Consider the following 15236-nt stretch of genomic DNA (forward strand, 5'->3'; position numbering starts at 1 on the left):
TCGCCATTGTTCCTGACGCTTACCGTAGAACTTTCTGTACTTCAGAAGTCAAACTGACTCCTGAAGATTCCATTTTCTACAAATTTCCAAATTTTAGCATTATCATATTATTTCAAAAATCAAATATAATTTATTCCGATGTATGTAATCAGCCGTGCCTCTATATGATCCAATTAGCAACGGAATCAATATTTTACACTATCATTTAACATTTCAATATGATTCGAAATATCCAAATCCGCCTAATAAAACCTGAAATAAATCCATTAGAAAGAGACAAAAAAAAAAAGAACGACAGATAAAACAACAATAAAATACGGTATGGAAACAGACGAGAAAAATTTCTTCCGCGATCTAAAGCGGACTCAAACCGAAAGGGCAGTTTATCGGCGGTGAAGAATAGAAAAAGAAAGCGACGAATAACCGCGCGGCCATAAACGCGTCCGTGGTCTGGCAACGGGTGGCTCGTATTTAAGGAACTTTAAGGAAGCAGCAACGTTTCGACGATTTTTCGTTGCTGTCTCGGGGACTTGGTGCGTTTAATTAAGCCGTAAATCGATGCGGCCCAGGTCCCACGTTTATTGCGGCCCTAAACTATATCAGCTACGCTGAAAAAGATAAAAAGCACGGCCTGAAATTTCGAAGCCTCTCTCCACAGCTCGATTCCGTTCCCATTCGCGAACTCGTTCCTCGTTACGATTTTTGCTTTACTCCCCACTAGTCCATCCATCTCTCTCTATCGTCCTCCGTTTCGACCTTCTTTATCCCTTTCTTTTCCCTTCCTTTCCTTTCCAGTGAAACGACCCGTTTTTATCTCGACAGCCACCCTCGCGATCCTCCTTCAGCCCTCTTCTCCCTCCTCTGTAACGTCGCCACGCTTGTTAATGACCGAAGAAGCTCGTAAACAGGGTCGTGATCACGGTGGTCCTCAGAGATCACTCGTTCGTGGTCCTTCTTTCCGCTTGGCCCGGTGTCAGCCGTGTTTAAACTTTAACGTCCCCCGTTTCATTGGCCTTTATCCTCACGTGAGGCCGTCGTTAATGTGACGATCAAAAGCGCGCTTTGTATCGCGGACCTTCGCCTTGTTTTTCGGCTTATCGACGGAACATACGCGCAAATAGTAGCTTTTAGCTGGTAGAGTTTATCGCTTCGACGCTTCATGTTAATTACGTGTCGTACGTGCGCCGTGAGATTTAACGTTTCTCAACTTTTAGCATTTTTGAGATTAAAAGAATTCTTGGTAGACAGATGGAGATGGTTTTTACGAATATGGAAGAAAATAAGTGGTTAGGTATTTTGTACGATTATTTAAAAGCTAACGTTGTTGTTCATCTATTGCTATGCATATCTGCCAGATAATAAGAAACTGTAAATTAATGTAGGGAATGTACGTGCACGATTTTACGATTGGCCAGCGATTGTTCCTGTTTGATTGTTGTAGCTATATTCGAATGAGTCTTCCATAATGAAGAGATTTAGTTCCTGCGTTAGTGTAAAATGAACGAGGAAATAGGTGTATTTAGTAAAACTGGGACAAACTTGAAAAGAACTAGAAATACGTCATGATTCTAGCAAAGAATGTTTCTAGTATCTCACTTTCCATAAATTAATAATTTAAATATCTCGGTAACAATGCTTGCTCTATCCCAATAAACGACAATCATTAAACGAACGTTTATTCTGAACTAAACTAAAATCAATTATTCGGTTATTCGGAAGATCTGCAGCATTTTTGATAATTGATAAGTTCTATCAAAAACCTTTAGAACGTATTAGCTTCTTAAGAATATGTATTAACGAATTCTCAACCTTTAAGTTAAGTTTGAGTAAATTCTGCATCCACTGAAAAGAAACGATACGTATTTCACTTTAAAAGATATAAATTTTACAAAAATATGCTTTCTTCAACCCCTACTGAAATTTCTCTATAAACCTTGCAAACGTAATATTTCCATGCAACGCCTAATCAATGTCCGTAAAAAACTCCACATTCGATTTCTCTCCGCAAGCAGAAGCACTTCTTCCACTTTGAAAACGCTTTTCCCATCTCTCCGGCACGAGGAAGAGGAAGGCGAACAGAAGCGACTGAAAACAGAGAAAAGATAGTAGGTGGGGATAGAAGCAGAAAAAGCGAGTCGGAGATGCAGGTCGCATCCGGCGCAGCTCGTCGCCTTCCACTCCCATTTGAATAAAAGCAACGATAAGCACATCCTTAGAGTCACTCGCAGTTCTGAATTGTTTCCGCTTCTTAAATCCCCGACAAATTTATTATAATAACTACCCTTAGCCGGCGGATCCCGTTTTTCCGTCTCTGTCCTCTCCGCCGCCTTCGTCCCTCGTTTCGTTCCTCTTTGTTCCGTTTCCACGCCAGAGATACGCTTCCCTCCTCGTTCAACCAATAGCATCGCCTACATCACCGTAATCCTCTCTTGGCCGTTTTTCCTCGCGTCGCGTCTTCTTCTAGCTGGTTTTTCGCCGCGAGAGAACTCGGCCCTTTTCTTCGTGGCCGCGAGGCGAAAGGAAGGATCGTTTCCGCGAATAATGCGTTCGTTCTCCGCCACGCGGTAGAGAAACTCGGGATAAGGTACGGATACGGGGGTGGCCGGGGGCATCGGCTGCAATATTCCCGATGAAAACATTACGGCAACGAGTTTCAGACTTCTTACACGTGGCCATTTTTACGCACGCCTTGATCCTTCTTCTTTATGCATTACGTAAGATTACGTATGAAATTGCATTTTATCGTGGTTGTATGCACGTTGATGATTGGACAGGTTTGTATAATAATAATAGAAACTGGGTTTTCACATTTAAAAAGAACGATAGAATTGTATTATCATTTTTGAAAGTATTTCGAGATTTTCAGTAGCGCTATTCGTACTCGACATTATTCTTCCATGTAGACAATAAATAAATAAAATAAAGATACAATTCCAAAATTTAATTAACCTATCTATTCGCGTTAAATCTTAAACAGAGAATGAATAATTTGGATGTTAATTTTAATGATCACGCGGAGACATCAGTGGCAGTCCTTGAAAATTACTTGTATTTCTGTATTATTTGATTTTTGTTAAAACTTGTTGTTCTTAATATTCCATTTTGTAATTCTCTTTTCGTCTGAAAATTTTGATCGTACAATTGACGGCTGGTGTATTACCTCTTACACATTTATCGCGATCGTTTTATTTCGTGTAAATACTATACTGCGGAAATAATTCAGTTATATCTATGCGAAGAATCGAATTTTTGTAAAGATCCAAGAATAGATGAAAGTAATTGATCTGAGTAAGTATGCAGCTGCGTTTATGGGCAGATAGAAAACAAAGCGTAAATCTCAAAGCAATCAAGGTCTTGGTGAATGAAATATGCTTCGTGGAAACGTTAACTGTTATTACGAATAGCTTATGCAGTTGTTTAGATTGCAATTGTTCACAGTTTACCGTAGAGTAATAGCTTCTCCTGGTACTACTTGCAGTGGCATGATGCAACACACATATGGTACGCATTTACAGAAATAAACGTTTCTCCTAGAAATTCTGACATCGTTGCACGATTTGGAAAAATAACCCTAATATTATTTTTATATACAATTGTAAAATCATAACTAAGGAAAAAATGATACATTTAATAAATTGTTTAAATCATATCATTAAGTCATATCATTAAAATACGACTTGAAATTTCACGCTATTTACATATTACCGAGGCTTAAGAAAGATATGAAAAAACTATTCCCGCGAAAAAATTTCTTCCAAGCTTTAGAAACTCTCTAACCTTGTTTTCTTATCCATAAATAAATATTAACAAATCGTCGTAAAAATTTGTCTACATAGTTTACAAATATTTCTGATAGGATAACAAAAATCTATCTATATTCAAAGTCTGTATTCTATATTAAAAATTATTCTCAAGTTTATGTTTTAACATTTTCGTTTAACGTACGATATAGTAACTTTTTTTTTTACTTCGACTACAGTGTATCATCTCATTAATTGCTTTGGCAACACACTTTCACAAAATCATTTTACGTCACGCGAGCGTTAAGAGTTTTTGTAAAAGCGACGCGAGAGACAGCAGGGAAATGATAAAAAGCGTTAAAACGGTCATAACGATGAGCAACTACGAGAAACTGGCGCAACGAAAGGGTTCTTTATTGTTTGTTTCTCCAGCCGGATCCTCGTTTTAAACGACACGGCGGCAAAACACGAGAACACAACATCTCAGCTGTTAAAATACCTTTCTTCTTCGGCCATGCAACACGCAGCGTCGTTAAATGATATTGGACTTTTTTGCTGAAGAGCAGAATTTTCCAAGTTTTACGTCGGTTTTTAACCAGAGAGACTTTTACAGGATAATCAACCTTGGTAATGTACAGATTTCACAGTACTTTTAGCTGACGAGCGATATCTTTTTTCAATTATGTTTACGAATCGTTTCGCTTTAATGAAAGAGCAACATTTTATAATCTTTAACTATGTATATTTCTGATGTAAAACATTTTTTTACGATTAGGCGGTTGTTTATTAAAAGAATATTGTTGATCTTTAAAATTTGCAGCTATAGAATTTTTAATTTACAAGAAATTATAAAAACTTTTTCCTGTTTGATTATGATTTAAAAAATCACATAATATATCAAAATGCTTCTACGTTAAAATTATGTTAGGTTTATTAGAAATAAGAAATTCTTCATACAATTCTTATATTCCTTCCTAAATAAACGCAGCTTTGATATGGATACCCATAGCAACAAATAAATTTTTCCAATATCCAAACTTCGGTCTAACTTCTATATTCGTAATCTATTTTTTTTTTTTTGGAAAAGGAATTTTAAAGTTCGATTCATAGAAATTGAAAAATCCTACGCTTTTAAAGTAAATAGAATTGAAATTACATGAAATTACACTCTGAAATATTGTTCTGCAAAAATGTTAATTTGATTAAAAAATGTTATGCTTGAAGATTTAAAAATTGAATCGATGAAAGTCAAATTTTACGAATAGTTAAATTAAATCTAAATTAAATCAAATTGGAATTACAAGGAATTATACTCTCAAAAATTAGTACTTGAGAACATCTTTCACTAAAATGGCTTCCATGGACAAAACGCCGAGCGAAACCACATTCTTTTTATTTGTACACGATATCTCGAATATACACAAAACCTCGAGACCGCAAGTAAAATTATTCGGTGGTCGAGTTTCGAAACGTTTAATTCACTTTCCCCGGACTGTTAAAAAGATAACATCCTCTCACTTGGGCGCGGTTCGACGACGTTACGACAAACAAGGGATCTCAATTTTTTCCACGGTATATGTCCGCGTGCATGCCGTTTCCGTAAACGAAACCGGAAACAGTCTGTATACTCATTTCAGCCAAATAATGGGCGTTTCAACTTGGCCGCCTTTGCTCTTTTGAAACGGCCCCTTTCACTCGGCTAAATGCATGCACGTAGGAATCTCTTTCGCTTCCTTTTTACAGGAATTTTTGGAGAACCTTGAGAAAAAAAACGGGGGTTGCGAAACATTGCCAAGAATACTCGAATAACGACCACATACAAAATTCTTAGAGACGATGCTTTCAACAACTGAGTGTTCTTCTTCTTATCTTTCCTCTAACGATGATTCTAACGAAAATGAAATTACTAATGAGAGTTGCAATGCTTTTTCTAAGGATAATAAGTTGTGACGATTTTTTGAAATTATTAAATTTGTCTATTACTCTTATTGACGCTTTATTCTAATATTGCTGCAAATATTATTTATCTAATTTGGTCAATTTTCTGCAAAAGTAACAGTTTCACGATTTGTATTCCTTCTATAGAAGTCATTAATTAATTATACATAGAGGAATAATTGTTAAACAATAAAGTTAAATAATAAGTTTATATAATATTCCTCTTTATATAAAGAAAAAGAACAAAGTACAGAAACAAATCTAATAATTTCTAAAGTAAAGAGTTTTAAAACACAAAACTAAATCTAATAATTATAAGTTTCTGCAGATTCATAAAATCATACTTCAACCGCAATCGTTCCCTTATGTCAAATTTTTCCGTTGGAACCACCTGCAACACCTGTCACATACACTCCTATTTCTACCTCAATCATACTAGAGGAACCTGTCAATTTTACGCAACACTCGTAGCAATTATCCTGACATGAAATCATACTTCAGTACTTCAGTACTTCGTGCATACTTCACGTACTATACAGTTCGCACGAGATGTTGTAATTCTACCCTGTTGGTTTCGTTCTACCCACTTCCATCAAAAAACGCGTTTTATACGGTGAAAATGTTTTCTGAAACGCAGTTACGAAAGGCGGGCCTGTTTCAGTTGGATATGACGACGTTTTCGTGACAAATAAGGAAGCCAGCCCTTTCTCGTTTAGTCGCACAGTTTGAAGAATCGGACGAAATGGAAACAAAAAGCTAAATAGAAACGAGAAATAGTCAAAGATGGAACAAGATAAAGAGAAAGGAAAGTTATTCGACGTAGCGCACGACGTAGCGCAGTTTATTTTTAATATTTACGTAATATTATTATATCTGTCGTCTTCTTCCTTCCCTTTTGTCTTTTCAAATGTATAACAACACGTGAGAAGCTTTAGAAAAACCGATATTTGGAAAGTGGTAAAAAATCGATTGTCTGATCAGTGTACAAGATATTATTCCGAAACAAATCGAGCAATTCGATGTCAGAAGCCTTTATAACATTGCACCAAATCAAACTTATAAAAATCTCTTTATCGTTAAAACTCTCTTTTCCATCTATTACTTCGAAACCACCAAATCCCTAATTCCGGTAGCCGAAAAAAATGAAGCGTCAAACAGGCGAAACGCGTTCAGTTGGTTAGTCCGAGTAAAAAATATGCTTAGAAAAAAGTAACGTATCGAATCAATTGTAGAGCGGATCGCGTAGGGAGGAAGGAAGGTTAGACTGAGGCGCGAAGAAAACAAAAGGGGAATGGGATTACGCGAGAAGAAGCGCAAGAAGGTGGCGCCTGGTAGAAGGGGAGGTCGGCGAGTAGAGGCCAGAGGGTTCGGGGACCTCCGACGTGGTATTTACGACGTCATTTCCTCGCTGACTGTCAATAATTTCCCTGGGGGATGTGGAAGATACCGTGGCGGCTCTCGTGTGCGGTTTGCCTTCTTTCTTGTCCGCCTTCTCTCTTGGCCCATCTCCTTTCCAACCGGAGGACGCTTCCTTGTTCGCGTTTCGCGGCCTCCTTTTTTCTCCACAGGAGCAAATTGAAAAGCCAGCGACGCGACGCCGAGACATCCTCGAGATACTGTTTCGCGGCGACCGAAAAGTAATATCGCGCAGATAGAATGAGATTGCGTCGGACCCGGCCGCGCCGAGTATACATTTTTGATAATTTGCTCGTATCGTTTTGGCGGAAGAATGCAAATACCACGGAGAGGATTGAACAACTGTGGTCTCGGTAATTAGCGACAAGTGTATGGAAATATGTGTGTGACGTGTTCTTGGCAATGTTACTGCGTTATCTTCTGCAATACCAAGATAAATGTAAAAATGCACCTGTCAACGTGTTAGTCTGAGAAGACGAATTAAATCGTTACTGGTTAACTTCCAGCGATGCTTATAATTAGACGAAAGCCTAATCTACAGTTTCTTTCAATTTAATTTTCCCAACATTACCTATTTTTTAATTTCATTTAGAATCTTTATGATCTGTTAATCGGAGAAAATCAATTAGCTGGTTATTGTCAAACTTAATTATTACTCTTGTCCGATACGTAAAGTAGTAAAAAAATGAGTCTAAAGTATTAAGAAGAATGATCGAGTAAATCTGAAAATGTCACAAACTTTTCTATATGGACCTTTTCCATTTAATAATCATCGGTCTAAAATACTGAGACTGCATTTAAACTAACCGACTAAGGGTGACTCGAAGAATCTCGTAAAAAAAGGAAGATACGTAAAAATAAAAAACGGTATATATACAATCTCGTTAATCTTCAGCAAAACCTCAGAAGGAAATAAATCGTACGAAACCAAGTACGTAATTCTCGATCAATCCATCATCCCCTTGATACTTCCAGAATATTCCATTCTGTTGTCGGTTAAAATCTAAGAATCAGCTGATTCTAATGAAGCATCTCCTTTAACTAATTTACAATCAGCGCCCTCGTGGCGGTTCTCGCGAGGGGCGAAGCAATAGAGAAAGCCAGGACCAGAGTGGAGGAGGGGCGTGAGTACCTAAGTTTCCGCACTTTCTCTCTGTCCCGGGGGTTGTCGCCTTCATGACCCAGAACTCTTTAATTCCTCCAACCCCGATACCATGGTATCCCCTTTAACTCATTAGACTCAATCAATTATACGGGCGTACGGTTACAGTCTCTTTTCCCTTTCTCTTGGCTACTACCCTGCCTTTATCTCGCTTTCACTCTCAGTCTCTCGCGTTCTAGCTTGTTCGCGCCGATTCCACCGGCCCTCTGTCGTCTCGCCGAACAACCCTGTCTTAATCCCTCGACCGAGACCCCGAGTGGTATGCCGAGATATCAGGGTTTACCAAGGTAAACCTCTTAGCTGGCAAGCCAAGGTCACAAGGCTGACAAGGATCAGACGAGCCAAGGGAACTTCGTGAGATCGGAGAACTCAATGGATGGCCTGGTTCTGGTCAATCGAAGAGTCTTACCTGGAACAGAAAAAATTCAAGCTTTCCTTTAGTAGGAGAATTTAATATATTTGACGTTCTAAGATTTGAAAGGTACGTGTCGAGTTGATAATAAAAAGAGTGACTATTTGACATGGTGTGATAGGCGAGGTAGAATGAATAGAATGACGATAGGGAAGATCTCTCGTGATATACGTGTTTGTTCGATTATTTCATAGCTTGGAACGATATAGATAAGCTGATAGTGATTATTTGGGAATAAAGTATGTGTATCTTTTGTAGAATTTAAATTTGTGGTGATACCAGTGAAATATAGAAAATATCTTAATTTTGTTAGTAAAATTCGTTCGATCAATCTCTCTATTAATAAATGTTCCTATTATTTTGTGATTCTGTTAATCGCCATCAAATTAAAATCTGATACGGTATCACGATAACTTCATTATACGATAAATCGAAGAAATCAATCTTACATGGACTGTCCAGAAGCCATATTAATCAGTTCCATGAAAAGTGATTCGTGTGATCCGTTTGCCTTAAATAATCCTACAGAAACAAATCAATTATTTTTTTAAGAAATCAGTTTTTCAAGCAACAAACTCGACCCGAAACGAAACTCTATTCTCTAATATCGCCAGTCCATCCAACTAAATCACAAGGTGACTAAAACACACAAAGAACGAACTACGCTATTTGGGGGGGTTGAAGAACCTGTGACGACCTGCTGGAACCTCGCAACGTTGCCTTCGTTATCCTAATCTACAACAGGTACTCACACAGATACACACGTGTACGTACATCCACACAACCTGAAAGGAACGCATTATGGCAGGGTGGGCCATTCGTTTTCTCCACGTCCAGGTCCGTAATGTCGACCGATAAGGCCCCGATAATCCACGGTCGCGTAGTGTGTTAGTCGGCAGTTAAAACGTTATCGTCCCGAATCTCTTGTTATTCGTCAGGCCGTGACGAGTGGGTGGAATTTTACGCCCGGACGTCTCCTCGTCCGCTACGTCCCCCGTCTACCGCGTCCACGTTGGAAATAAGCTCGATAATACGAGCATAATGTTGGATATCCGTCTGTCGTCGATCACCATTACGATCGACTTAATGAATCGAACGCGAGTCCCGCTTTCGCGGCCATCTAATTATACGTCCGACGCGGACAAATTAATTTGCCCAGCTTGCTGATTATGATTCGCGATAGTGGAGAACGCGATACCACGGTATAAGAGTATCACTGTTATGCAGGCTTGTGTTTGCGATGAAAAATGTACAGATGCATAAACGGAATGTGTTTATTCAGTCTGAGCTGCGGAGTTCATCGAATTTGACCGTTTTACGGATGGTTGTAAAAAGATATCGTATGGTACGAAAGTTAAAGATTATAAAGGCCTTTTTGTGTGAAATATCTCCTCTTTGAAATCTTGTTTAGTATTCGTGTCGTTCACCGTGTTTTATTAAGTTTTATGTTGCAAAATACGTACGCAAACTAGGAATCTGTTAATCGCGGTGGTAATAAGATGGTAAAGAAGTTTTTACTGCAGAAATATTGTAATTATCTGGGAAACTATTTAAGAAATTGAAAATCGAAAACTTCGTGATTGGCAAAAATTGTGTATTCGGTTGTTAAACTAGTTGAATAATTGGAGATAAGCAAATTATCCAGGTCATTGCTTTCGATTGTTATTTTAAAATACTCTTCCGATACTACTTGTTCCATTATTATTTAATAAATTTCATACGAAGTGCGTGGCGTACGTAACTGTTCTGATACTATTTTTATCGGTTAATATATGAAGATAATGTATCTGTACCAGATATAGCACTCTCCATGATATATTGTACATATGATTCCAATACTTCTTCAACGTCTTTTCGACACAAACATATATTCCCCTATAGGGGAAGAATACGATAAATCACATTTTCCATTTTTTATATTGCAGCAGATTTAAAGTTCTGTATCTTGTTGTTAATTAATTGCCAATTAATCCTACGTTACTAAAATTATCTTTCTATTTGATTAAAAAGACATTGCTCGCTATAACAATAAAATATGGAAGATATTAAAATATATTAGTCGCATTAACGATTTATATCTGTAATTAACTTTAACAAGAGTTTTCCATTTTTAGCTATTTAATATAAAAATATTTAGTTTCAGTTAGAAAGCTTCGTTAGAAGCAAATAATCCGTGAAATTGTAATTATTTTCTTTCCAATGACCCTATTTCATCGTAAAATTTCTAGTATTTCTCTCAACATCATTTCACCGATATAAAGTAATTAGCTTGTCACCATCTTATCCAAAATGTAATATTATCTTGTTATTAAGTTATATCCTTTAACCAGCTATTACTTTTCAAACAGAACGTACACACGAAACAGTAAGTTCCCTTCCGAAATAAGAACGACGGTATTCAAACGGCTAGAAACTATTCAATTTCACCGCGGAATATCTTAATCTCGGAACGCGGCGACTGCACGAAATCGTATTTCTTTCCCGTAGTAAAAAATTACGGGGCCGCGTTATCGGCTTGTTAATTCCGATAAGCGTTTCTCTTCTTTATCGTCCGCCATTATGGCGAACGATAGCGGAGCGGGGAGGGTTCGGTGGCGGGAAACGGAGCGCCGGGGGTGAGAGATTAACGAAATAAATATGACATCGTCTTGAGTCGGCCGTGCAGCACGCGGCAGTGCCCGCGTTGTTTCACGCTCGACGCGATAACAAAGCGTTTGCCATTAATTACCGCGCTCTGAAATTATTTAACGACCTTCCTTCAGCCAACGTCGGCACGCAAACCACCGACACCACCGCCAACTGATCGAGTTAATTCCCCGACGATGTATCAGTTTATGAAATTTCCGTGTGTTTTAACAGTCTCAAATAAATATTCCTCTGGATGTTTCCCTTTGCACGAAAATTCCAACAGTTTGACGCATGTCGAAATATTTTTGTTCAACTGTGATAGCTAGCAGACGTATAACTCACTGAAATGTAATTGTAAACATGTTCCAATAATCTTGCATCTTCAATTTTATTTAGAGAAGAAAGTTGGTCGTCATTAAACGTAGATTTTCAAGTGTAAGATAATTATTTCGTTAACCATTCTGTCAGCTAACTCATTCTTTTTCAATACCGATATGGGCGGAATATTTTGTTTATAAATTTTAGCCGAGAGTCGTGTGGATCACAATTAATTTTGGATGATTGTAAATATTTCGTTGTCGTAGAAAACAATGTGTTTCAAAAACTGTTACAGTATTATCTATTAGTTTCTTAAAAAAATATAGACACTTCTTTTAATATTTATATTACTACGAGCGTATAATATGATTATTTTGTTATCGTACGATAGCTCAAAAATATAATATTGACTCGTTAAGATATCAGTGATTAAAACTCGTCTAACTACATCTATTATCGTATTATACACACAAATAATAATATATTGCGATATACTAATCTTATGTAAGCTCTATAATGTCATAATCTATTAACAATCTTGTTACTATTCTAACGTAATTTTGGTACACAATTTCGTTATTCTGCTCAAAAGAATGTTCCTGTGCAGAAAGTATTTTCCACAAAACAACCCTAAAATAAGCTTCCATAAACTACAGAAATTAAAATATTTATATTTCCATTTCATACTGTTAAAAATAAAGAATACGTGCATTTACAAGAACCAGGATTCCGAAACAGTAATTTGTGTGGAAGAAAGCGTAAGAAGGAAGTCTGGAGAAGAAGTCAGAGGGACTGTCAAGACTGCAGGGACGCAGCTGGTGATATTATGCAGGATACGAAGGCAGGAAACGGTGTAACGTTGCCTGTAGAGCCTGTATACGAGGGTGGAATATGCTTAACGTTAATTTGTACGATAAAGGAATTATTGATTTTTACTTAGGCGGCTCAGTGAAGGGTGAGAGAGGTCGGAGGGGTGATGAAACGTCGCTTTAAAGTGGAGGTACTAATGAGATGCCCTCAACACGACGTTCAGTTCCTTCATTTATCCACCTTGCTCCCAGTAATTCTTTAAAGCGTCAGGGTCATTTACGCTAAACGTTCGATTTCATGACTATCACGACGAGCAAACATTTTATTTCGCCAAAGTAATAATTGACATTTTTTACGTCGTTTCAGAATTATCAATTTTAGTGATGATATTTTTTTATACACGTAAATTGAACTTATAAATTCTTGAATAAAGTTGTAGGATATCCAGCGATTAGTAAAGAATAATGAAAACTATATCGGTTTAGTGGAATCTAGAAATCTAGAAATCGATTTTAGACAGTAAATTTAATGAAGTTTTTTAATTGATACTCTTGTTTGTAGTTATAAATTGATTTGCAAGTTCTTAAATAGAGGTGTAAGGCACTAAAATTTGTACGATATAGTTTTTGAGAAATCTAAAAAAAAAAACCTTAATTTTAGCTGTTTTAAGTTTTGCATGAGTGAAACTCGTACAGGTTAAACAAGAGACTGACTGCGCACAAAGGTTTCTTCAACCTGGTAATATGTTTCAGGAAGTTTTTACCTAACTCTTTGGAAGTTTAAATTGATTCAAGTTTGATAAGCCTCGCTGGCATTTCTTTTAATAAAGAATTCCGCATGAAATGTACCAATGAATAGTTTCAATCCAAAGCTATATAACTTTCCTCGTGCTAGAAACAATAAGCTTCAACGTTTTCTCGAACAAAAATTTGTATCTGGCATTTCAGAATCAAATACAATTTCGTGAATATTTTGCACAATTTCCAAAGTGTGATTCGAAGAAAATGTTAACTCGAGTCCTAAAACACACACACAACAGGTGCAAAGATATTACCGTGCAACTATAATCAAATAAAATTGTAAATTAGGAACTTTTTAATACGATAGCGTATAATTTCCAACATAAATATGGACGTGAAAAAGACAAATCTGAAAATTATCAAATCATTCATTAATATATATCATATATCAAACATATATCAAATGTAAATCAATATAAATAAATCATATATAAACATATATCAAAATATTCAATTACATCCAATAAACAATTATAGAACAAAAATTCTCACATGAAAGGCAAAGAGACAAAATTGAAAACTACGAAATTTCCCTTTTCTTTCAACGTACGTAATGATTTCTATAAAAACGAGCAATTACTTCCAACAAGCACCGAACCAACTATGCGATAAAAATTCTAAATAAAAATTTCTGATATACGCGTAAAAATCAAATATATGGGATAAAAAATTCCTAAACTTCTCGTTCATTAAAAAAAGAAATTTTCAATTATCCTATATCCTTTGAATACTTAAATATCCTCAAAAAACAAACCCCAACGTTCGGTTGCTGAAACAACGAAAAACCAGTCCCACGACGATACACCAATTAGGCATTTACTAAACAGATCGATCGTTTCCCCGCGAAGAATTTTGCAGTCTGGCTGCGGTACATTCCCGCGGCCGCGTATTTCTAATAAATTCAATCTCTTCGCCATCGGCGTAGGCGTTCGTCGATGAAAAGAAATTTCCTTCGCGATACGACCGGCTGGCAGCTCGGTAAACCACTCTCGTAACACGGCCTGGCGAACTTTTAGCCACACGCACAGAACCAACTCGCGTTTCACAACAGTCTACGTGTATATATGAGTGTAGGTGTGTGTATGTGGTACGCGCGTTCGCCAAGCTTTGCCGCGGCTGGAAATTCGGAGTAATAGGAAAACTCCTGAGCGGAAAAGAAGTTCAATCTAGCCGGCCGAGGGAGAAGCCTGGAAAAGCTCTTTTGACTCCTTTGATTCCGACTCAGCCATCCCCAACCCATTCCTCCTCTACGGCACCTCACCACCACCTTCTAAATCTTTTCCAACCCTCTTCGTCGGCGTCGCCAGCGACATCGAGTCCCGTTTTACTCCGGAGAACGTTTCTCAACCCAACGATGCCAAGAGGATTCCAAAAGTTGCTTCGCCAATCTACCCCGCAGCCTGGGGTAGTCTGTTTCAGACTACTTGGGCCAGTCCCGAAAAATTCTACCACTCTTGAAAGACCGACTCTGTTTTAACCACCGCAGAGGGCTCGTCAGCGGAGGCAACGTCTTCCGCTTGTGGTTTTAGACAGGGTCGAAAATCGTGGAGGATCTTTGCTGAGGTTTTAGGGGTGAAGTAATGGTAAAAGGGGAACGGAGTTTTGATTTGGTGGAGTGAATTTGCTTGAGAAAAAGGGTAGCGTTGCGATCTTGATGATAGTATCGCGATTATTTCTTAAAACGAGTCTGCTATGTTGAAACAGCGTCGAAAGGGAAATATGAATTTATTTCTCTTGTATATTTCAATTTCGATGGGAAATTGTTTGCATTGTAAAGGGAGATTACGTTTTAAGTGACCATGGAACGACGATACTTGAAGCTATTTTAAAATTTGTAGATCTGTGAACTACATGACTATGCAATTTATTTCAGAACATTGAGATCCAAGATCGAAGATATCAAGATATATTCGAACATTAATTGCATCAAGTAATTGCAATTTATTTCACATCCACTTATACAAACATAAATATCAAAGACACAAATTTGCAAATCTTCCTTCTCTTCCCTT

The 15236-nt window shown here is 37.4% G+C and overlaps 1 protein-coding gene and 1 long non-coding RNA gene across 3 annotated transcripts in view; both read right to left on the bottom strand.

The window, feature by feature from the left end:
- Positions 1 to 15236, bottom strand: part of LOC117235097 (UPF0489 protein C5orf22 homolog) — a 1027617-nt gene that overhangs the window by 697833 nt on the left and 314548 nt on the right. The gene's annotated exons all lie outside the window — the stretch shown is intronic.
- LOC117235105 overlaps positions 7965 to 15236 on the bottom strand; it is a 97724-nt gene continuing 90452 nt past the window's right edge. Inside the window, exon 3 of the long non-coding RNA XR_004493620.1 lies at positions 7965 to 8665. This is a non-coding gene — a long non-coding RNA (uncharacterized LOC117235105). The remainder of the gene's footprint in view (positions 8666 to 15236) is intronic.

Source organism: Bombus vosnesenskii, unplaced genomic scaffold (assembly GCF_011952255.1).
Source record: "Bombus vosnesenskii isolate JDL3184/JDL3185 unplaced genomic scaffold, Bvos_JDL3184-5_v1.1 scf7180000013314, whole genome shotgun sequence".
In the NCBI taxonomy this organism is placed as follows: domain Eukaryota; kingdom Metazoa; phylum Arthropoda; class Insecta; order Hymenoptera; family Apidae; genus Bombus; species Bombus vosnesenskii.